The sequence below is a fragment of the Panthera leo genome, chromosome F2 (genome assembly GCF_018350215.1).
Source record: "Panthera leo isolate Ple1 chromosome F2, P.leo_Ple1_pat1.1, whole genome shotgun sequence".
NCBI lineage: Eukaryota > Metazoa > Chordata > Mammalia > Carnivora > Felidae > Panthera > Panthera leo.
Genome location: NC_056695.1, coordinates 78,698,267 through 78,721,659, shown reverse-complemented (window position 1 = coordinate 78,721,659; position 23,393 = coordinate 78,698,267). Strand labels below are relative to the sequence as shown.

The window sequence follows — 23,393 nt, the reverse complement described above, 5'->3', positions numbered from 1 at the left end:
GGTTTCTAGTTTCTAATGAGAAGTCTGCATTGTTTTGTATTCCTGTTCCTTTATGTGGAATATGTTGTTTTTTTGTTTGTTTGAGAGAGAGAGAGAGAGAGAGAGAGCAGGGGAGGGGCAGAGAGAGGGAGAGAGAGAATCTCAAGCAGGCTCTGCACTGTCAGCACAGAGCCCGACCCAGAGCTTGATCTCATGATCCTGAGATCATGACCTGAGCTAAAATCAAGAGTCTGAAGCTGAACCAACTGAGCCCCCCAGGTGCCCCCGAAATGTGTTTTTCTTTCCTCTGGCTTGTTTTTAATATTTTCTCTTTCTATTCTGTTTTCAGCATTTTGGCTATGATGTGCCTAGGTGTGTTTTTCCACGGACTTAGCCCTGTTTGGAGTTACCTTGCTTTGGGGGGTTGATGCCTTTCAGCAATTCTAAAACTCTTCAGCTGCTCTCTCTTCCAATACCTGTCAGCCCGGCTGCCTCTCCCCTCCTGCTGGCCCAGCTACGCACGCTGCTGACTGCTAGATACTGATCTCTGTCTGTCAGGTGCTCTGTGCCTTTCTGCCCGAGATTCTTTTCTTCCTCTGCATGTTTCGGTTTGATATCTGCCATTCATCCCTCTTTATTCACGTTTACCGCTCCCGTCCTCTGCTTTGTTCCTGTTAAGCCCTCCAAGTAGACTTTCCACTTCTGATTTCATATTTTTCATTTCTGGCATTCCAATTTAGGTCTTTCTTATAGTTTCTATCTCTCGTTAAAATTTCCCAACTGTTCGCATGTTATACCATTTTTACTATTTTTAGTCCTTTGACATATTTTTTTGTTGGTGGAATTCAGTGCTTTATATAAAGTCCCTTGTAAAAACAAAACAGAATAAAAACAAACTGAAAAGAAGGGGAATGGGGAATTTAAAAAAAAAAAAAAAAGGAGGAAAAGGACGGGAGGCCCATTTTTCGCATTTATTTTACCATCTCTGTCTTCTAATTTTGAAAGCCCAGCATCTAGGCTGTCTGGTTCTGTTACTACTGATATTCCTTCACTTGACCATGGGTCACAGCTTCCTGCTTTGGGTGGGTTTTACACTTTTCTCATTCTGAGCCAGACCTTGTGTGTAAAAGAATGGGGGAGATTCACCCAAACATTTCCCTACAGATGATGGCACACTTCTCCTGACAGGGCACCGGTGCGGGAGGAAGGAGTCTACTCGATTTGATCAGTAGTTAAACCAGGACTTTTGGCACTTCCCTTTAGATTTTTGCATGAATGGCTTCCATTATTTTTAAAGAGGTGAGAAGACATCTCCTTGGGATCTGAACGCTGAAAACACTCTGGAGATCTCTTTATGACTGGTAGGTCTCTCTCTTATTCTCTCTCTCTCTCTCTCTCTCATTCTCTCTCCTTGGACACCAGCTTTTGGGATCTCTGGGAGTAATTTTATTCCTCTAGTTCCATCCCTGGGCGTCCACACCACAGAAGATCTCCGTTTGCCTTGCTCCCCCGACCCCGGCCTCCACGGGCACTGCAGGGGGAGCACTCAGCTGAGTCTTGGGTGACCTCAGAGCAGATTCTCTCAGTTCTGTTTCCTTGCATCCTGTCTTTGGAGGTCTGGTGCCCCACCCGCAAACTTCAAGGGTCCCCGCAGTGCCCTCAGTGAGGGATTAGCAGGACTCAGAGGGATTTCTCCCTGCCCTTCTATCCTGCCACGCGGTGGGGGAGGAAGCACCGAATCAGCAAGACTTGTGACTGTCATCATTGCTGCACACCCTGCTACACGGTTCCCTCCGTGTGACGCGTCCTTGTGCCTCCTCCCCACCCCAACCCATCACGTAAAGATTGAACTTAGTCTCAACTGAGCATCGTGTGTCCTCCCAGCCTGGATACAGTGGGTCCTCCGTGCGTTTTCCTATCATCCGATGCTGCTTTTAACCAACATCTTGACATCGCACATCTTAACGATCAGCTTTATTCTCTCTCTGTACAGCGAGCTCCTTGATGATAGGGGCCACATCTCTTTCTTGCTGTGCCCCCTGGGCCTGGAATAGTGACCAGCACAGAGTAGGTGCACGTTCAAGCCACGTGGATGGGCTTTGGTACCAGATGAAGCCATCGAGGGATGTCAGAGCTTGATTTATGCACGCTGCTGAATCATCCTCCCCAGTTGGCTTAACAAACTCGTTTTCTGGAGGGTGCAAAGTCAGAGTTGATGCCACTATTTATTGAGCAACCAAGAAAGAGAACTAGTATAATAAAGACAAAGGAAATCTTGATGGAGTGACATTTAAAGGGTGCTGTCAGGAATCCAGGTCTCCCGGTCAGAGCCTCCTCGTGTGACGTGATCAGATTTGTAGCCATTGGTCTCATTGACTAAACAGGGCCTGGAAGCTGGTTTTATCCATTCTGTGCATTTTAAATAAGGTGACCAAGGCCTAGAGAGAGTTCCCTCCAACCTTCCAAAGAAACATAGCAAGTAAACTGGAAATCGGAATTTTACCCCTAGTCTACAAGACAACGATTCAAATATTTAGGGGGCCAAGCATCCCCACTGTACCCGAATTCCTGACCCACGGCCTGCACACTCATGACCTCCTAGGAGCCTCTTAGCACACCCTGTGTGGGGCATCTCCTGCCATCCTCACTCTTGGAACCAGTCCCTGCCCCCTCTCCGCGATGAATGTCATGTTCTGCCTCCTCTGTGCAGCCCACCCTGATGGCCCACTGTCTGCCCCCCTCCTTGGAGATGCCCCAACCCCATCCCTGCCCTGGTCCCGGCACTTGTGATGCCGGACCGTAGGGTCTGTTTTCACATCCATTTCCCCACTAGGGTGGACACACTTCCCATCTATGTGTCTGGGGCCCAGACTGGGACCGGCAGGCTCGCGGTAGGGACTCTATGAGCGCTGAATGGTGTGGTAATCTGACTCCAGGTCTGTGTCACATATTGGTGCGGTCGCTTTCCTTCTGTAATACTCACCAATCCCCTCCAGAAAAGGGCCACCAGTCCACTGTTACAGAGGAAGAAACTGAAGCTTGGACAGTTTTTTTTTTTTAATGTTTATTTATTTTTTGAGAGAGAGAGAGATTGAGAGCAGGGGAGAAGCAGAGAGAGGGAAACACAGAATCCAAAGCAGGCTCCGGGCTCCGAGCTGTCATCACAGAGCCTGATGCAGGATTCGAACTCACGGACCCCCGAGATCATAACCTGAGCTGAAGTCGGACGCTCAACCGACTGGGCCACCCAGGTGCCCCAAGGAAGCTCAGACCGTTTAATCGAGTCATTTGAAGGTCAAGCAGAGAGAAGACCGAGATTGTGAGTCTGGTCTTTGAGTCTACATCCAATTCCTCTTTTGATCATATCTTAGGGGAGAGAGAGCGAGAGGGGGAGCCAGCATGACGCATCCCATGTGCATAGACGCTGGTCTACAGTCTGGCAGTCACAGCTCAAGACCGTTTGTTGAACATCTATCTGTCTAGATATAGATCCATACAAAAATATATGTGTACCTTTGAATGTGAATATATACATGAATGCATATATGTATATACACATGTCCTGTGTGGATGTACACACACATAAACACAGGCATGCTCGTGATATCCAGTCAACATGTATTTACACATCTAGCATACTACATTATATAATCTAGATATATATGACAAGTATACACATACATATCTACAAGTTAAATACCAGCCCTGTTTAGATGCTACAAAGCCCTGCATCTTTCTGCTCAGTAGTGACTGTGCATTTATGTATCTGTGTCTATTCAAGGCATAAAGCCACAGTCTACCTGCCTGATTCATTCTGCCCTGTCCTTGTAGACCTAAGCAGCGACCATCCCTAACTTCCCGGTCAGGAGCTGTTTCTGGTCTGGGTTGAAGTCATTCAGTCTGACCTTCCCTCCCAGCCGTGGAAGGGCATTAACTCAAGTGTAATAAAATGAGTGGTCAAATTAGCAGTGATGGAAAGGCAGGAAAGGGGGAGGACGGTGGGGCCGGACGCTCACATTCTATATCCTGAGTCATTGCACTGGGCAGACGAGACATGGAGTCATTTTTCTCAGAGGAGGTAAGCCTCCACCTAGAGACAGAATCTGCAGCACTGGCGGGGGGCGGGGGGATTGCCTGTAGAGCCCCGGAATCTAGGATCGCACACAGAGAGGAAAAGGGGCGCTCAGGGAGGTTAACAACCTTGCCCTAATCTGACCGGAGTTAAGAGGAAACATGGAGTTGGGTTCAGGGCTGTCTCCAAGGCGCAACCCCTTCCTGCACCTTCCCGTCACCTCCAGAGAGACGAGAGATTTCTTTTTAAGGAATTGGCTTCTGCAATTATGGAGGCTGCTGAGTCCAAACTCTGAACTGTGGGCTGGCAGCCGGAGACCCAGGAGGAGCCAGTGCTACTGTCCAAGTTCAAAGGCCCCCTGCTGCAAGAGGGGGGACGTCAGTCTTTTGTTCTATTCAGGCCTTTAATGGATTTGATTAAGCCCCCCCCCCCCCCAATTTGGAGGGCAATCTGCTTCATTCAGATTCCACCAACTTAAATGTAGGTCTCCTCCAAAAACACCCTTACAGAAACACTCAGAATAATGGTCGACCCCATATCCGGGAACGGTAGCCCAGCCAAGCAGACGCATAAAGTTAACCATCACAAGCCCGAAATATAACCAAGCCCACCTCCCCACCGTTTGGCCTCATATGTAGCCCCCACTCTCTACATGGCCCTTCAGTACTGGGGCCAGCAGCCCATTGCAGAGTCCCGGCTGGGCTCCTGAGAGAGAGCAGCTCACTAGCTGGCTGTCTATCATGTAGGCCGCATGGACCACAGGTGGGTGGCCTCCCAGGAGCCGGGGGACAGTCCGTGCTGAGTACCACGAGGACCCGGTCATGGTGGGAACACTCAGAAAGGAAGCAGGTGCTTTGATTCACCTCTGGATTCACCCCTCGCCTCATCAAGGGCATCGATTCACCCCTCACCTCGTCATCAGGAGTGCTGTGCTGTGTGCTCATGCACAGGCCATTCACCAGATCTGCTGCCCCGGGACCCATGGGAGCCCTGAGCTCACGTGTGACTCAGCATCAGAACCGGGGGCCCAAGGTGTGAGGCAGCAGGACTCCTTCCCGCATGAGCAACAGAGACGGGTGAGGGTGCGTTTTGGAGAAGAGTCCAGCCGGAAGGGTTTGGGGTAGGCACCTGGCAGGGCCTCCTAAACACAGCAAATTAACCTCCCTCCCCCCTCCCTCCACAGTCCACTCCCACTGAATGCACCTTCCCTGCATTCTAATGATGCGCCTGCTTTGGTGCAAAAGACCAATGCACGGCTGTGCCCGCACCAGCTGGGACCGAGGCCGGCTCAGAGAGGGGCCAGAGCCCCGAGGGGTGCGGGTCATGTCCCCCGCAGCCCACCAGGGGGCCCGTCCTGTCGGGGGATCAGCCCTGGCTCAGTCTGCAGGTCATCCCTCTCAATCCCTCTGCACTGGCTCCTTGGTGAGTCTGCCCGTAGAGCTCCTCTGTGGGGACCAGGCCAGGTCAGCCAGGTCACTGTCCCTGTGCAGCCAGGAGATGCAGAGGGCCTGTTCCCTGCCTGAAGCTGGAACCACTCCCTTTGGGCCCTTCTCGGTGCTCATCCAACCTGCCTTGGGAGCTCGTACAGCCAGAGAAGCTTGTCACTTGAGAAGAGACAGGAAAGAGACAGGAAAAAAAGTGGCTGTGCTGGGTAGCCACCATGTCTCACCAGGGACTGCACTGTCAGTGGCTTTAAGCATCCTGGGCGGTGCCCCAGGCTACAGCCAAGCAAATGCCCTGGGGTAGTGCTGGTGGATGAACTGGCAGGTGATTGTGGTCCACATTTTAGCCACATGGACCTGAGGCTTGGGGTGGAGGTGGCTGCCCAGGCCACGCAGCTAAGGAGGGGTGCTGGAGTCCAGGTAAGGCTTCGGGGACTCTGGGCCAGGACCCGCACCCAGGTCCGTGTGACGCTGCCTCAGACCCTTCTCCGGCCACCATGATTAGCAAGTGCTTTCTTCTTCTGAGCTGGTACCTGTCTCCCTGTGGCTCATACTCTCAGTTTCAGGTTCTCCCCGTCGGGGACTGGGAACGAGACCAAGGACCCCGCCCCACTATTTTCTCATATGAGCTCCGTATTGATGTGAAGGAAGGGCGACCTTCCACACTTTTCTATGTGACAGACAGGCTCCAGCTGAGAGCCGAGATCTCACTGAGTCACTCACAGGTCTGGACTAGAAGTGGGGGCACTGAGGGGCCCGCTGGTGCAGCAGGGCCACTGCAGGGAGGAGGGAGAGCTTCTCCCCAGGGCAACGGGCAAATAGCAAAATGACCTCACTCACTTTTCTCCAATGCAACTCTTGGGTTCCTTTGTTGATAGTAGCACCCTCCGAAAGAAGTTTGGGGTGAGCCAGGTCAGGAGCGCCCCCAGCTCAAGGGACAAGGAAAGACTTGAAAAGAATGGCTGCTGCCATGAGGGGTGGGACACATGGATGCCCTCCTGGGGGGGGGGGGAGGCATCAGGTGTCTGCGGAGGCTGAGAGGGGTCCCAGAAGGCAGGCCTGGAGGGCTGAGGGACAGGTGGGCTTGGCTTGGGGGTGGGCCGGTGTGGACCCCGTCAGCCTGGCATAGGTATTAGCCGTGGGCCTGCTGGGATGCCCTAGTGGCCCTTTGGGTACTAGGCCCCCACCCTGCTGGCTTCCACAGAAGGTCAAGGAGCCCCTGCCACCCTGCAGCACTCAGATGTGGCTCCCATGCCAGCGACCTTCCCACGACAGCTGCCTGCATATCTCCTCACCCCACCTGCCCTTCTCCTGGCTCCAATGCCCTGGGTCCCCCTGGGGAGCATGAAGAGGGGCCCCCAGCCCATGCCCACTCCCCTGCCTGGCAGACCCCGCCCACAGCACCAGCTTCCCCCCTCCCCCCCCCACCCCAGGCCTCTGCAGTGTCACAGTCACCAACTTTGGTTAGCAAAGCGTTTATGGAAATGGTCCCCGTGAAAATCAGTTTGGGAACCACTGTGTGTAAAGTCACGGTGTTCTGGAATTCTGGAGTATGTTCCTGGGGCTGTGAGTCGCACCCAGAGGATCTGTGGAAATTTGTTGAAGCTGGTATTTCCCAAATCATCACGCTGTTGTTTTCCTTGTCCTTTACTTCCTTGTGCTCCTATCCTTCTCCCCCTCCTTCTCTTTCTCTTCCTTCCCATCACCCCACTTTTCCATGAAACATCTACTTATATCTCATAGAAGACAATTTTAGAAGTATTCCTCTGAGCCAGTCCTGACAGGGACAAGACCACTCTACTGATGACGCTCTCATTAGGAGAAGTGTCTGGAAACCAGCTGCCCCCTCCTGCTTGTATCTGGATGCTCTCCAGGTGGGGGAACCTTGGGCATTTGCATCTAAAATCTATCGTCTACAACCTCCATCTTGTTGTGAAACCACATTTCTGCCTCAGTTTCCTGCTCAGTACATGGCTCTTGTCTAGGACTGGAGGTCAGCCCAGGGACCCAGGCTGCTGGACTGGGACCCTGGAAGGGGGGGCAGTCCCCTGGGACTCCAACACGTACCTGATCCTGCTCTAGGCCAAATATTTGGAACCACAGCTCTGCCCTGCCTGACTCCAAGTATCCCTCCAGCTCATGGGCCCTTGCTGCTGTTCCCACCCACCTGGGATGCTCTTACTTGTGATAAGTATTAAAACGGCAATTGTAGTATATGCCAGATAGTTTACATGTGTCATTTAATTTAATTCTATATAATTTAATTTGATTCAATAACAACAGTGAGTGCCTCCCAGAGGAGGAAACTGAGGCTCACAGAGTCTAGCCTCGGTGCTGTAACTCTCACGACAGTCCCCTGCAGCAGCCTCGGGGCCCATCGCACACAAGCAGGAGGAGGAGGATCCCGCCTAAGGTCTCCCAACAGAAGGTAGATACCTGTGTCTTCGCTCTACCCGCCTGTGTGGAAGGTTCTGATCCAGGCAGAATTGGGTAACGCCTCCTGGGAAGTGGTGGTGATGGGGGCGGCCAGCAGTGGCCCCTCCTTGGGTGAAGACTGTGCCCTCATGTGCCCCAGCTCAGAAGGGCCTCTGGGATGGGTAGTTTTATGTATCCATCTGACTGGGCCACCAGATCCCAGGTACCTAATTAAACATCATTCTGTGGGTGTCTTCAAGGGTGTTCCCAGAAGAGATTAACATTTGAATCAATGGACTAAGATGGCCCTCTCTAGTGTGGATGGGCATTGTCCAATCCACTGAGGGTCTCATTAGAACAAAAAGGAAGAGGAAGGGAGAATTCGCCCTCTGCCTGACTCCTTGAGCTGAAGCATTGGTTTTCTCCTGTCCTTGGACTGGAGCTACACTGCAGGGTTTCCTGGGTTGGTCTCCAGCTTCAGACAGCAGATCATGAGAAGTGTCAGTCCCCATAACTGATGAGTGTTCTAGATAGATAGATAGATAGATAGATGAAAGATAGATAATAGGTAGATAGGTAGGTAGATAGATGACAGATACATAGATACATGGATAAGTAGATATATAGATACGCAGACACAAAGATATATAGACAGATGATAGATAGATACATAGATACATAGATACACAGATACATAGATACAGAGATACAGAGATATATAGATAGATGATAGATACATAGATACATACATAGATACATTAGATACATAGATAGATACATACATACCTAGACACAAAGATATATAGACAGATGATACATAGACAGATACATAGATACACAGATACATAGATATAAAGATATATAGATGATAGATAGACAGATAGATAGATACAGATACCTAGATAGATACATAGATACATACATAGATACATAGACATAAATATATAGAGACAGACGATAGATAGATAGATAGATAGGTAGATACATAGATACATAGACAGATATACAGATCATAGATACATAGACACAAAGATATATAGACAGATGATAGATACATAGATACATACATAGATACATAGACGGATACATAGATACAAAGATAGATAGATACATAGATACATAGATATATAGATACATAGAAGAGACATGGGGAGAGAGATAGAAAGAGAGGGAGAGAGAGAATTTTACTGGTTCTGTTTCTCTGGAAGCCCCTGACTAATACAGCCTCATGCTTGTTTTGGCTCTGCTGTCCCCACCTCAAAATTTTTAGCAATTCTATTGTAGAACTTGTGTTTTGTAAGTGAAGTGTCATGGGACAATGGAGCAGGTGCATAAACACAGAAGATGTGTGCAATGCATCCCACCCTTGCTCTTCAATGGCCCACAAGCACAGAGATGCAGGGGACCCCAGAGCTCTTGGGGTTCAATGAGACTCAGAGGGAGCCCAAGATAAGTGCATTTCACCTGTGACAAGGGAGAGGGGGGCGGGCAGAACTTGCTTCCAACACAAAGGAAGGCACTGGAATTCTAAGACTAGAACAAGCAAGGAACTCTGTCCCATCTTTTCTGGTTTCTGTTACGTCCCTGTTTGGATCAAGCATGGATGTGAAACATGATGAAATGTGAGACAAATAATAGACTGGACAAAGCGAGGTCCCTTCTCTCTGCTCTCTGCTCGTAGGTAAGCAGAAGGTGGGGTGTGTTGTGAATGTGCATGTATCCATATGTGAGAAGCGGTCAAGTTACTTTTGTGTAACATCTCCATTATCTGGTAAGATCAAAATGCATATGCATGTAACAAGCTACAAAACACGAATCCTGTAATTTTGGTAATTCTGCATCTAAGTTAAATGCTCTTACATTTGCATTGAAAACCGGCCTTGCACAATATAAAGATGGCTGGTAAAATTCATGCCAGCAATGTAAAATTCTATTTTTCTCTACTTAGAATGGCATTAACTAGCAAATAAAAAGCCACAATGAAAACTGGAGAGGGGGATCATGGAAGGAATAAAAACAAAAACAAAAACAAAAACAAAACCTTTTATATTTCAGTACTTTTGACAGCACTTCTTTGAACAAGGCACCATGTATTTTCATTTTGCACTAAATCCTACATATTATGAGCTAATCCTGAACAGAATATTTTAAAGTTGAAAGGGAATTGGGAGGACTGTATTCTAATTCTCATTTTACAGACGTGGAAAGAGGGCCAGATCAGAGAGTGGGTGTGAAATCGGGAAGGTTGCTCAGGCTTCCTGCGTCATCTGGCCCTGGCAGCTGCCCCATAGGGACCCTGCCTTGGGGCTCCGAGAGCTCACGAGCCGCCCTGGGCAGGGTCTCTTCTCAGAAGCTGCCGTAGGTCCAGGCCCCGGCCAGCCCGGCATTCGTGAAGGGCTTGTTCTGAGGGCAGAGGCTGTCTGTGTCACTGTTTTCTGAGAAAGTCCCAGGAACCCTGCCTCCTCCCCAACAAAGTGTCTTTAGCTGTGTGAACTCTCATGCTGTGAGGCCCGTGGCCCACCGAAAACCCCCATTATGGCCCACACAATGCATGAATGCCCCACTCCGCCTGGAATCCTGGCCGGGAATCCCGGCCTTATTCACTGTATTGTATCTGGATACAGAAGGGCGCCTTTAGGTATGAAGAAAAGATGGGGGGGCACGTCTTGCCTTGGGCATGGAAGACAGGGTCCACCCTGTGGTTGTGGGGCCTCCACTTTCCCACGGCTCCTCCCCTCCGGCTTTGGCCTCATCCTACCAGCTTTGAATCTGAAGGTCATTTCCAAGGTTGACCTGTTGAGTACATCTTGGATCAGAGGAAAAGAAAGGTGCTGTATTGGGAAGGGGACAGGACTGCAGAAATAGAAGCCGGTGGGGGGAGGGCAGCTGGGGGTTGGGAGAGCCACAGGCCCAGGAAATGCTCTACGTGGCCTGGGTTGGGGAGCAGTGCCACTGACCTTGCTTTAGAAAAGGCGTTCCCGGCAGCATGTTTTCTCCCAGATTGGAAGCATCTCATTCCTGGGTCCCTGACCGGACCTGTTCATTGCTCCCTATGACTTCCCCTGCTTTCATCTCCTGTCTGACCCACCTCCTGCTCCTGGTGGGCTCGGTGGGCTCGTGCCCAGCCAGCCTGGCCCTGCCCCTGCAGCTCTCCCTGCCCCTGGCCCCCACCTCCCTGTGCAGACTCAGCTTGGTCCCGGCCCTAAGTCTGCAGGGACTTCCACGCCAGCTGACCCTCTTGCGGTGGCTCTGGTGCAGACACCGGGACCCACCTCCAGCCTGTGTCTCCTAGCCATTTTTTCCCCCTAAAATGAAACTCCTTCCATGTGTGTGGTGGCCTCCGATGTATATCAGAACTCAAAATCTAAAGCTCTAGGCTCAAATTCTGACTCTTCAGAGGTGGAAGCTTGGAATGGCTTAACCTCTGTGAGCCCCCAATTCCTCATAACTGTCGAGATTGTTGTGAGGTTCAAGCGAGTCAGACCTTCTAAATTGGAACTGTGGGGGCTGGAGCCTTTGGAGCGCTTTTAAAATTTCCCCGGTGAGGCACACCTGGGTGGCTCAGTCGGTTGAGTGTCCGACTATTGATTTCAGCTCAGGTCAGGATCCCAGAGTGGTGGGATCGAGCTCTGCATCGGGCTCTGTACTGACGGCACAGAACCTACTTGGGATTCTCTCTCCCTCTCTCTCTGCCCCTCCCCTGCTCTCTCTCTCTCTCTCTCTCTCTCTCTCTCTCACTCCTCCCTCTCAAAATAAATAAATAAAGCTTAAAAATATATATATTAAAAAATAAAATAAAATTTCCCAGGTGATTCTGAATCTGGAACCACTGATAAAGAGAAACACAGACAAATAGTAAGGACCCCCCAAAGGAGGGTCAGGGTGGGCAGGGGAGTGTAATTCTGATGGTTAGATTTTGGCCCTCAGAAGGCTTCTGTTGCAAAAAACATTAGTTATCCGGGAAGAATAACCATTGGTCCTCCGTGAGCCACTACTGGTAGAAGTGAAGAAGAAACTTCAGAGGGCAATTGGCAGCGAGGACAGATGGGGAGGAAGCTCTGGAAGGATGTTCCAGAGCCACGGAGCTAAGAGAAGGGACGAGGCACTGGGCCTTCACTCTGTAAACCCAGAGGCCAAGCCCTGCTTCCCAGGGTCAGCTGCCACTTCCCAGCCCTCTGAGCTGGGGCAGGGCACGTCCCTCTCCAACATCAGCTTCCGTATGTGTAAAGGCAAAGATAAACTGGTGCATGTTTTCTCCAAGCGTGGTCCAAGGGATCAGGCATCAGAGCCATGCAGGGATTCTGTCAAAAAGCAGATGATGGGGTTTTACCCAAGATCTCTCCGCCAGAATCTCTAGGGCATCTCAGCCAAGTCTGAAGCCCATTAAAATCGAAAACAAGTTGCCTGCCGTTGTAGATGCTTTTTCTAGCTCTGATGTCCCAGCACAGTGTTCTCCAAAAAGCACCCCATTCGTGAAGAAAACTTGGAACACATCTCACTAATGTATTTGATTTTATATAAAGTATGTGTGAGTGTGTCTCTGGTTATAAATGCATTTTAACAACATAAGACATAACCGCAAGTGAAATTTTTCAAGTTGCTATAAAAACAAAACCTATCTGAAGTGTATATAAAGAGGGGAAAGATCCAGAAGAACCAACACAACAGTGAAGAACAAAGTTGGAGAACTGATACTACCCAAGTTCAAGACTACTGTAAAGCTACTGCACTCAAAACAGTGTGGTTTTGGGGGGAAAAAACCCAACACATAGATCAGTGGAACAGAATAGAGAGCCCAGAAATAGACTCACATAGATATAGTCACCAGATCTTTGACACAGGAGCAGAGGCAACACAATGGATGAATCACGGGGCTGGAACCAATGGATGGCCACGTGCAAAAAAACCCAAATCTAGACACAGACCTTTCACAGAAATTAACTCAGAATGCATCATACACCTAAATGTATACTTCAAACTATAAAACTTCCAGAAGAGAATACAGGAGAACACCTGGATGACCCCGAGTACGGCGATGCTGTTTTAAACACAACCCCAAAGACACGATCCATGAGAGGAATCATTGAGAAGCTGGACCTTATTAAAATTAAAACCTTGTTGGGATGAGCATTGGGTGTTGTATGGAAGCCAATTTGGCATAAGTTATATTAAAATAAATAAATAAATAAATAAAGCTGAATTTAAAACAATGAAAACACTTCTACTCTGCAAAAGACCACGTGAAGAGAATGAGAAGACAAACCAGAGAGTGGGAGGAAATATTTGTCAAAGACACATCCGATAAAGGACTGTGATCCAAAATATACAAACAACTCTTAAAAAAAGTCAACAATAAGAAAAACACAACTGATTTAAAAACTGTGCCAAAGGGGCGCCTGGGTGGTTCAGTCGGTTGAGCGTCCGACTTCAGCTCAGGTCACGATCTCACGGTTCGTGAGTTCGAGCCCCGCGTCGGGCTCTGGGCTGATGGCTCAGAGCCTGGAGCCTGCTTCCGATTCTGTGTCTCCCTCTCTCTCTGCCCCTCCCCCGTTCATGCTCTGTCTCTCTCTGTCTCAAAAATAAATAAACATTAAAAAAAATTAAAAAAAAAACTGTGTCAAAGACCTTAAGAGGCGTCTCGCCAGAGGAGATATACAAACGGCAAGCAAGCACATAAAAAGATGTGCCTGGCTGACTTTGGCTCAGGTCATGATCTCATGGTTCAAGAGTTCAAGCCCTGCATCGGGCTCTGTGCTGGTGATGCAGAGCCTGCTTAGGATTCTCTCTCACTCTCTGCCCCTTCCCCACTTCTACACACACTCTCTCTCTCAAAACAAATAAATAGGGGTGCCTGGTGGCTCAGTGGGTTAAGTGTCCGACTTCGGCTCAGGTCACGATCTCATGGTCTGTGAGTTCAAGCCCCCTGTCGGACTCTGTGCTGACTGCTCAGGGCCTGGAGCCTGCTTCCGATTCTGTGTCTCCCTCTCTCTCTGCCCCTCCCCGACTCGCAGTCTGTCTCTGTCTCTTTCTTTCAAAAATAAATTAACAGAATAGATACATAAATAAATAAACCTAAAAAAAAAAAAAAAGATGTGCCCTATCATACATCGCCAGGGAAATTCAAACTAAAACGACAGTAGAGTAACACTACCACCTACCAGAATGGTCAAAATCCGGGCATGGACAACACCACATGCTGGTGCAGATGTGAAGCACCGGGAACCCTCCTTTCTTGCAGAATGGTACAGCCTCTTTGGAAGAAGTTTGGCAGCTTCTTACAAAACTCTTGACCTATGGTGGGGTGGGGGGGTGGGGGTGGAGGAGGGAGGTAACACCTTGGTGTTTACCCAAAGGAGCTGACAATTTACACCCACACAAAAACCTACACATGGATATTCAGAGTACCTTTATTCACAATAGCCAATATTCGGAGGCAATCAAGATGTCCTTCAGGAGCTGAGTGGGTTAATAAACTGTGGTCCATCTGAACAATGGGATATTGTTTGGCTCTAGAAAGAAATGCATCATCAAGCCACGAGAAGACACAGAGGATGCTTCACCGCATATTACTAGTGAAAGAAGCCAATCTGGAAAGACGACACACTGTATGATTCGAAGTATATAATATTCTGGAAAAGGTAATTATGGAGACAGTGAAAAGATCAGTGGTTGCCAGGGGTGAAGGGGATGATGAATGGGTAGCACAGGGGATTTCAAGGTGCTGGAAATACTCTGTGCAAAATTATCATGATGGATACATGCCATTATACGTCCAAACCCATGGGGTGTATAAGACCAACAGCAAACCCTGATGTGAATTATAGACTCTGGGTGACAACGATGGGTCCATGTAGGTCCATTAGTTGTAACAAATGCAGCCGTCTGGTGGGGGACGCTGATCAACAGGGAGCCTATGGGCATGTGTGGGGCGGGGGCTACATGGGCAACCTCTGGGACTTTCCTACCAAGTTTTCTGTGAATGTAAAAGGGCTCTAAAAAAAGTATTTAAGAAATAGAAAGTCAAACACAATTAAAAATCTACCTAAGGCAGGTAGGAACCCATCCCCTCCCCCATTTGACCATGTAAAAAAAAGGGGTCACATAAAAGCGAAGTTAGAGGAAAGCAGTGTTTCAAGGGGTCTGAGTGCCACAATAAAGCAACAACAGATTGTATGAAACTGAATGAGCGCAAAGTCTGAACGGCAGCTTTCTGGCACACACCTGCCCCCGAGCCAGACAGGGCAAGAAGTGTAGGTGCCTCGTGGGCAGCAGGGGCTGGGCCAGGAGCGGACCCCGATCCCTCATAGAGCTGCCTTTCCTGGTGTTAGCAAGGCCTGCCTGCACGTACTCTCCGAGCCCAAATGCGCCAGTGCGGCAGGCCCCCGCGTGCGGACGGCTCGTCTAGGACCACAGGGCTCTCTGAGGGGGCCATGGTGACCTTTCCTGAGCGCCTACAAAGTGCCAGCACTTGTGGCCAATTTCACCACGTACACTGTAGTGATGCTTGAACTACATCCTTGACCCCATGTTACAGGTGCCGAGATAAAGGCCTGGGATGATGGTGGGCATGTTGTCCAAAGTAAGGCGGCCATGTAAGTGACAGGACAGGGAGTCAAGGTCAAGTCTCTAAACTCTCTGCCTGTGTCCCTCAAGAGGTTGACATTCTTTTTTTTTTTTTTAATTTTTTTGAAGTTTATTTATTTTGAAAGAGGGAGCATAAGTGGGGGAGGGGCAGAGAGAGAGAGAAGTAGAGAGAGGGAAAGAATCCCAAGCAGGCTCTGCACCGCCAGTGCGAAGCCCGACATGACACGGGGCTCGAACCCACGAACCGTGAGATCGTGACCTGGGCCGAAGTCGGACGCTTAACCCACTGAGCCACCCAGGCGCCCCAAAGGGCTGATATTCTGATAGGAAGGCCTCCCTCTGAGACTATGTGCAGAGTCCCCCTTCTCTGCCCCCTACCCCACCCCCACCAGGGGAAACAAAACCAGGCCCTTCCAAGTCTTTCCTTGTCCGGGCAGCCTGAGGTCTGGGCTGGTCCGGGATGGGCAACCCCCCACCCCAGCCTAGTCTCACGCTGTAAATATTTGTAGGAGCCTTTCCCACCCTCAGCAAAGGTGGGTGAGTGCAAAGCCAGGCCGGGCATGTGTGCACAGGCAGTTTGTCAACATAACTGATACTGCTGAGCAGAGGCCCAGTACAAAGGGTGCTTGCCGAGCAGATGGGGGAAGATGTGCAATCCCTATAATATAGAGAGGCATGTAATTTAGGGACGTGGATTTGTTTTTCTTGAACAACAGGGACAGATAATGCTGCCCTATGTAGTTGGGACCGTCTTTGGAAAGCGCAGACACTCATTATTTCTCTGTCCTGCGTTTCTAGCTCTCGTTGCAGAGGCATCCATCACAGGATGGCAACACTGGGAGCCATCCATCCTCGCTGGCCTCCTGGGCCCCGTTTCCTCATCCTCCAGGCCGCCCACGTGTGGACACGGATTGCCCCTCGGGTAGCAGCGAGAACTCCCTGGCAGCGGGGCGGCGAGCGAGACTTAAACCTCTCCATGCTCCCATTCTCTCATCTTTACAAGATGAGAGGATAACGTCATCTTCGGTGTAGTCACGCATTCATTCATTATCAGGCATATTTAAGGAGCACGCGTCACATGTCCTCTGAGCAATGACAGAGACGGCTTTTGCCTCGGTCTGACCACCTATGAAAGCACAGAGCAGATCGCAGATGCTTCATACCTGTGACTCCCTTACTCTCCCCCCTTCCCTAAAACAGAAGTTTATAAATCAGCCTCGCATCTGCAAAGCCCCTGTGGCTTTTGCTCTGCACGGGATAAAAGTCCATATTTCTTTCTCAGGCTCTAAACAACTAAGATATCCAAGAAAAATGTATCTTTCAAAATTTAAATTATCCTTTGACCACGTGGGCCGCTTCTAGCACCCCTCCCATAAATAAACGCAGGTAAGCACAGAGTGAGATACGCATACGAGGATGTTTATTGCAGCCTGTCATAACGGAAAAAAGAGGTGGACATAACCATCTATCAGGTGAGGAACTTTGAAGGAAGTGGGAGTCCTTCCGTACAGCCAGCTTAGGGACTCACGTGCTCACATGCTGTCTGCCGTGTGATGGGCATCGAATATTGGAGGAACAGGAGTGCCAACAGGGAATGGAAGGTGGCCATTAGCAGAATAAGGTAGGTCTATAGGAACCGACCTTGACAGGTGCCCAAGATGTAGGGTTGGGTGAAAAAGAAGGAAGCCACAGCCTGGGTTGTGTAAGGAATCTGATCTCATTTTAGAGAGTAGGCTGTGTCTGTGTCTGTACCGACAAAATATCTCAAATGAGTAAGAAATATTAGGAAAGCTACAAAAGAAATCTCTTCAATCAAGATTTTTGCAGAGAGAAATGGGGAGCCCCACTTTCCTGATCTGTTTTATTTTTCCCATTTCCCAGCACAGCACGGGCATCTCCCCGTGGTAATGAACACAACCCCATATCACCATTTGGGTAACTTCCCAATCCTTTGTTTCACCGATCCCCTTGGGCTGGACATTTTGACTACGGCCAATTTTTTACGTTTATAAATAATGCTGATTTGAACACTCTTGGGAAAATATCTTTGCTGGTAAATAACACATTCTTGGAAGTATAATTGCTGTCATTTTTATTGATGTTACTCCTGGCCGTCTTTGATCACTGCTCGCCATTTACTTGATTTCAAAATCAGCGAAGGGCTCAGCCTTTTACTCGTTCTGAGACAGAACAAACTGACCTCTGAGGCTCACTTCCTTCACCTGAAAAATGAAAGTCTATCCCTTGAGGTGCTGCTAATGAAGGAGATGATGTCTGAGGGGAAACTCTGAGGTCACAAGCAGCCACTCACCCTGGGTGCCCGGGAGTCTTAGGAGGGGCGTTGCTGATGTTGACGTAAGGATTCGCAAGCAGGGACGCCCAGGGCACGGGTTTTGCACACACGGCAAGAAACTAGCCCAGGAGTTGATGAAGGGATTGGGCAGGGTCACACCGTCAGCTAGTGACACAGTCTCTTGAATTATTCTGCAGGGAACAGGGCACAAGATCCGGCAGGAGAAGATTCTGCGTTGCCAGGAAACCACAGTTTGATGTCTCAGCAGACAATTGCAACTAATTTTCAGAAATTAGAGAATCTTAGTACTAATAGGAAACTTCTCAAGTCATTTTGAGGGCAGGGATATAGAAGGAAAAGCAAGTTTGGGGAAGAAGACAGATTGGGTTTGAAGTCAGGTGAACAATGGTGGCAATTCCTTAATGCCTCCAAGCCTCTGGTTGTGGGCTGGCGAAACAGGAACCTAACTACCTCTGCCAGGTGAACCACCCCTCAGAAATACGGGGTGTGAGTGCCTAGCACACAGGTACTTACCCAAAGGCCGTTGCTATTGATATTATAACTGTTATTGCTGTTACAATTTTTATTATTACTTTGCTCTCTCTCTTGGAGAAGCTGGGGAGTCTCTGGAGGAGACATCGAGTCAGAGACCGCGTTGGCCGTGTAACAGCTCTCCCCTGCCTGGGCCAGGCACTGTCCTAGGATCTGGGGGTGAAGCAATGACAGAATTCCCTGCCCTCTTGGATCTCGTTTCTGGCTGGGGAGACAAAGAGCAAACACAAATATAAGATACGCTGTCAGAGAGCACGAGGGGCTTTGAGGAACCACAAAACCCAAGAGAGAACAGAGAGAGATGTGGGGCTGGCTTAGATTTTTAGAAATGTTATCTTGCTGTGGTAACAGTGACCCCAAGATCTGCCCTCTTAATAAATTTTTAGGTGTATGCTGCCATGTTAACTATGAACACATTGATCTGGGCTAGGCTCTCCCCAGTTCACCCCAGTTCAGGCCCTGTAACAATGGGTGACACGTTTGACTTTGGTTTTCACAGCACATAAAATAAAATAAACATGTTTATTTCCTTCAGGGTGTTAACCTTAAACATAAAACAGTTATTACACCAGCAAAAGTGGATTTATTCAGGAATAACAGAGAATTGCAACTCAGGACGTGCAAACTATGGAAAAACCATAGGCAAGCCCAACACACACAGGATGGGGAGCACGATTTTGCAGAGCAGGAGGGAGCTGGGAGAGCTGATGTGAAACAAAGTCCCCTGGAGAAAGGCAAGAGTTCAGGGTGATAAGGTTTCTCACCTAAGGAGTCGCAGGGGTGGGCCCTCTCTTGTAGGAGAATCAACGTGTATCTTTCCCTGTGAGGGCCTGTAATTGATGATTCTTCCCTCCTTGTGTCTTTTTCTGTCCTCATCAGTAATTGACATTTGGGGACTTGGGCTCCCCCTCCCCTGCTCACCCCTTAGGCCCCAGGCTGCCAGTGAGCTCTGCCTTTGCTAATTTTCCCAAGCGCCCACATCCTGCTGCACCTAGTTTGCACCCCCAGTGTCTGACTCTAGTACGCTTTCTCAACAAATGTGGAACTAAATTGAAAAGTTCAATCTTGTAGTCCTCTATGTCTGGAATCTTGAGTTCCAGTCCCTTCTCCCTCTCCGTCACAGACTTCTTTTCACCTGTGGTTACAAGCGGGGGCCGAAGTTCCAACTGGCACCTCCAGACTAGCCTAGGGCTCCCTCCCTCCGCAACAGTGGTCTGCCAGCCCACCACCTCCCAGGGGCTGTACAAAGCCCCACACTGGCCGCGCTCCTGCCCCTCTAGAGCACTTCAGGGACTCCTGGTCCTCAGCTCAAGTCCACACGCCTCTGCAGACCTCCCCAGCCCCCCTTCAACCACCTGACCCTTGGCCATTAGCCACCCCTCCCCCCAAACTCTAATTCCAGGGCCTCCTCCTTCCTTCACACAGGGGCCCAGGGGGAGGCTTCTCCCATTGTTTAGTCTCTGCCTCCTCAGTAGGGAATCTAGAGTTTGCTCGCTCCCCCACTCATTCTCTGACTCACCGATCTACCTTGCGTCCTTCACAGCGCTCAGGATAACTCAGTAATGCCATGTGGTGAGCCACTACCCAATGCCCTGGCTTTCTGTCCCCTCCCTGTCCAAGGTGCGCAGAGGCAACCCCCATGGGGTTAGAGACCGTTAGAGACCATGGGAACAGGCCCCGAGTGTAAAACGCTGTGCACCTGGGACTCCTTCTGTTGGGTAATTGTTAAACTACTTGTCTACACAGCAGAACCAGGAGGCTGCCAACATATGACCCCACAGATACAGAGGATGGGGCCTCAAAAACTACCAATCAATGAGCTACCTGAGTTGCCTGCCAATATAGACCAATCAGGACTAGGTCTTTTCCAACCAATCAGGAGGAGGCGTTTCCCCCCCCCCCTTTCCCTCATTAGCATAGTGGGCGGGTGTGGGAACCTGAGATGCGCAGGATCCCCCCTGCTCTGGTCTGGGAGGCCCCCCTGAGCCCTGTCTGTTGGTGCTCTGTCTCCCTGTAGCTTGAGCTATAGCCCTGGTAAAAGCCTTACCCGTGCCTTTCACTTTGGGGTCCGGCCTGGTTTCTACTACCTGTAACAAATCCACCCAGCACCTGGACAGTCGGTCGGGGCACACACTGGGCATGTCACAGCCGAGAAGTGAATGTGCCATCACGCTCTTCTCCGCCTTACCTGTGCCTCTGATAAGCAGGGCACCTGTCTCAGCCCGTCAGCAACCCGCATCAGGGTCTGGTTTCACCAGCAGGCCTCCTCTGCTCCATTTAGCCTGCACCTGACACTCTGCTGGGCACCAAGCAGCGCTCAGTAACCAGGTGTGGAGTGAACTGTTACGGGCAGCTGGAAAATAACACAGGAGAAGAAGGATGGGGCTGGATTGTTGAGAATTCCCTGGGTGGTCACAAATGAGCCCCATACTGCCTGTTTATTAAATACTACCAAGCAAGCAGCCAAATAAAGATGCCCCGGAGTTTAGGAGTCTGGGTGGGGGGAGGATGGAGGAGGTCATCCAGATTAAACCATGCTCTCATCTAGTTCAATTTACTCGTGCCTGGGCCATTTTTAGGAACAGAGGTCAGAAAGAAAATGTAAAAGAACCCCCTGGGCCAGCACCTGTTCAGAGGCTGGGAAGCGCATTAAAAGGAACCGGAAGTATTCTTCTATAATTCGGAAGCGCATTAAAAGGAACCGGAAGTATTCCAAGGAGAGGCTGTGAAAAAACCAGAAGTGTTTATTTGCAACCCCAGAGACAAAAAGTCTACAAAGTGTGCTCCTGGGAAGAGGGCAGGCTTTTAAGGGCCAACCCCACAAGGGCGGAGTGAAACTATGTGATACAAGATTGGCTCGTTAGCTAACCAGTGTTAACATTATTTCTATTCCAGTACAAAGTAGAAGAAAGCCTTCTGGAAGGTGGTGGAGGCGCAACTGACAAAAGTCAAGAGTTCATGGTGTTCCAAAAATTGAAACAGGAGAGGCGCCTAGGTCCTGCTTCAATATCCTTCTGACGCCTTGCAGTGACTCTTAGCAATGCTGACTGTGTTGATCAAATCTTTGCTTCTCCTCAGACCTACCTGGCTCCCGCCCCCCTCTTCCGGGGAGATCCTGGCAGGTGACAGAGGTTCTCTCGGCCTTCCAGGTCCTCATGTAATAATAAGGACATGGATTCCCCCCCTCCCCCAGGACGTAGAGCCGGCCAGGAAACAGGGCCACCTGTAGGAAGAGGCAGGTGGGTGCTGGGACAGGTGTGGGGCTCTCCTGGCAGGACAAAGGGCAAAGCCAGACCCTCCGCCCCGCCCCTCTGCCCCTCTAAACTTTCCAAAGTGGCCGCAGCTGCTGCTTAGTGGGGAGGGGAGGGGGGCTATTTCAGACCCGGCTGTAGGCTGTAAAAGGGACCAAAATATCCGGTGGAGTCTATAACTGGACAGGGAGTTGTCAGCCCCTGTCCCGGGCTTCCTAGGGCGGCCTCCTCACCGCCTGGAAGCCGAGCTGCCCCGGCCCCTTCCCGCAGGGCGCACCCTCCCGCGGGCTTGGCTCCTGCCCCCCGGGGCACAGACCGCGGTCCTCCCGGCCGCCGCCGCCCCTCCCGCCGGCCCTCCTCCCGAGCCCGCCCACCGCCCGCTCCTCCCTCCGCGCTGCGAGCTGGGGGCTCCCACCGCCGGCCACTTTGCCCCTGGGGGGACCGAGCAGCTTTGTTCTTGGGCAGCAGCTGGGCTGGCTGCCGCCGCTGCACTTCTCCCGGAGGACCTGTGTCCCCTCTCCTTATGTGTGTGTTTGTCCGGCACTTTCTGTTTTATTTTCCAAGTTCCAAGCCTTGCCTTTTTACTTTATTTCTTTAGTTATTGGTCTTAAAACTAGCTCTTTCTAGGCACCCGTGCCCCCGGACTTATTACAAGCCTTATCTCAAGACTGAGATTGCTAGATTTTTTTTGGTGGGGGGCAGAGTGAGAGGGGTCGCTGCCCTGTGACCCCTCCACCCCCCAGGAGGGGGCCGCCTGGGGCTGGCTCCTTCGAGGACACTGCTTCCGGTGAATTCCTGCCCTGGACTGGAACCCTAGCTGGCATCGTTTTCAGCTTCTGCCCTGGCAGGTAAGTCCCGTGTTCTCTTCCCTGGAGGCTGCTGGAGGTCACGGGGCTCCAGACTTACTCGGTCTCCCCATGGTGTTGATGGAATAGCAGTGGGTGCCTGGAGCTGGGGAGAGTGCCCTCTCCGAACTGAGCTGTTTCCTCCTGGAGCTTGAATGTTAAGCTGTTTGGGGGGGACCTCAGTCCTGAGCTGCCGGGTCTGTGCTTTGCGGACTTCAGGGCAAAATGAAGCCAAGTCAGTGAGAACCTACCCGTCTGATTTGAGGTGAGCAGCTCCAGGAGGCAGGAAGGAGCCCGGAGGTGCCTGCAGTGTGTCAGATGCAGAGACCCATTTCCAAGCTGCGCTTTTATAAAGTTGTGGAGATAGCTCAGCCTCTTCCAACTTTCCAGTAAGAAATTTGGAGTAAAAAAATCAAGGAGGGGGGCGGGGGGAAGGAAAGGAAAATTGACACAGCAGGGAAGGGAGAGTAGCTTACCTTCGGTTTTGTAGTATTTTCAGGGAACTCTGCCTTTTTGGTGGAAATTTGGATCTCTCTCCTATCTGAGCAGTTTATTATCTCTCTCTTCGTGGTCTCGAACCCAGGGGCGCCGTTTTTGTCCTTTGTCCTGTGTGTCATCCAACGCAGCAGGCCAGAGTTTCCTGTCTCAGGTTGGGAAGGGTAACTTGAGTTAGTGGTTTAATTGTAGCATGTGCCCCACTTCTCCCTATTCCCGTGGAAACTCTGAGACGGCAGGGGCCACGCTGACTAGGGTATCCCCCGCCCCGAAGAAGGTGCCGCCCCCTCGGCCAGTCCTGGGGGTCTGCTGGATCCCTCTCCCCAGCACTTCATTCTGCTCCTGGCCACCTTCCGGCACCTGCCCCACACCTGTCCCACACCTGTGACCCTGCGCAGGGCCATTCCAGCCCCAGATCCATCTCATTGATGGTTTATGCCCAGCAAAACCCCAGACAGCCAGGCA

General features: G+C 50.4%; 1 protein-coding gene across 4 annotated transcripts in view; it reads left to right on the top strand.

Moving 5' to 3' along the window:
* The first annotated feature begins 22,109 nt into the window (after positions 1-22,109).
* Positions 22,110-23,393, top strand: part of COL22A1 (collagen type XXII alpha 1 chain) — a 259,317-nt gene continuing 258,033 nt past the window's right edge. For 3 of the 4 annotated variants that reach the window (XM_042923634.1, XM_042923635.1, XM_042923632.1), the window contains exon 1: positions 22,111-22,436. The gene's annotated coding sequence lies outside the window, so the exon portion shown is untranslated. Of the gene's footprint in view, positions 22,437-23,393 lie in introns of all 4 variants that reach the window. The other variant, XM_042923636.1, reaches the window with a different exon arrangement.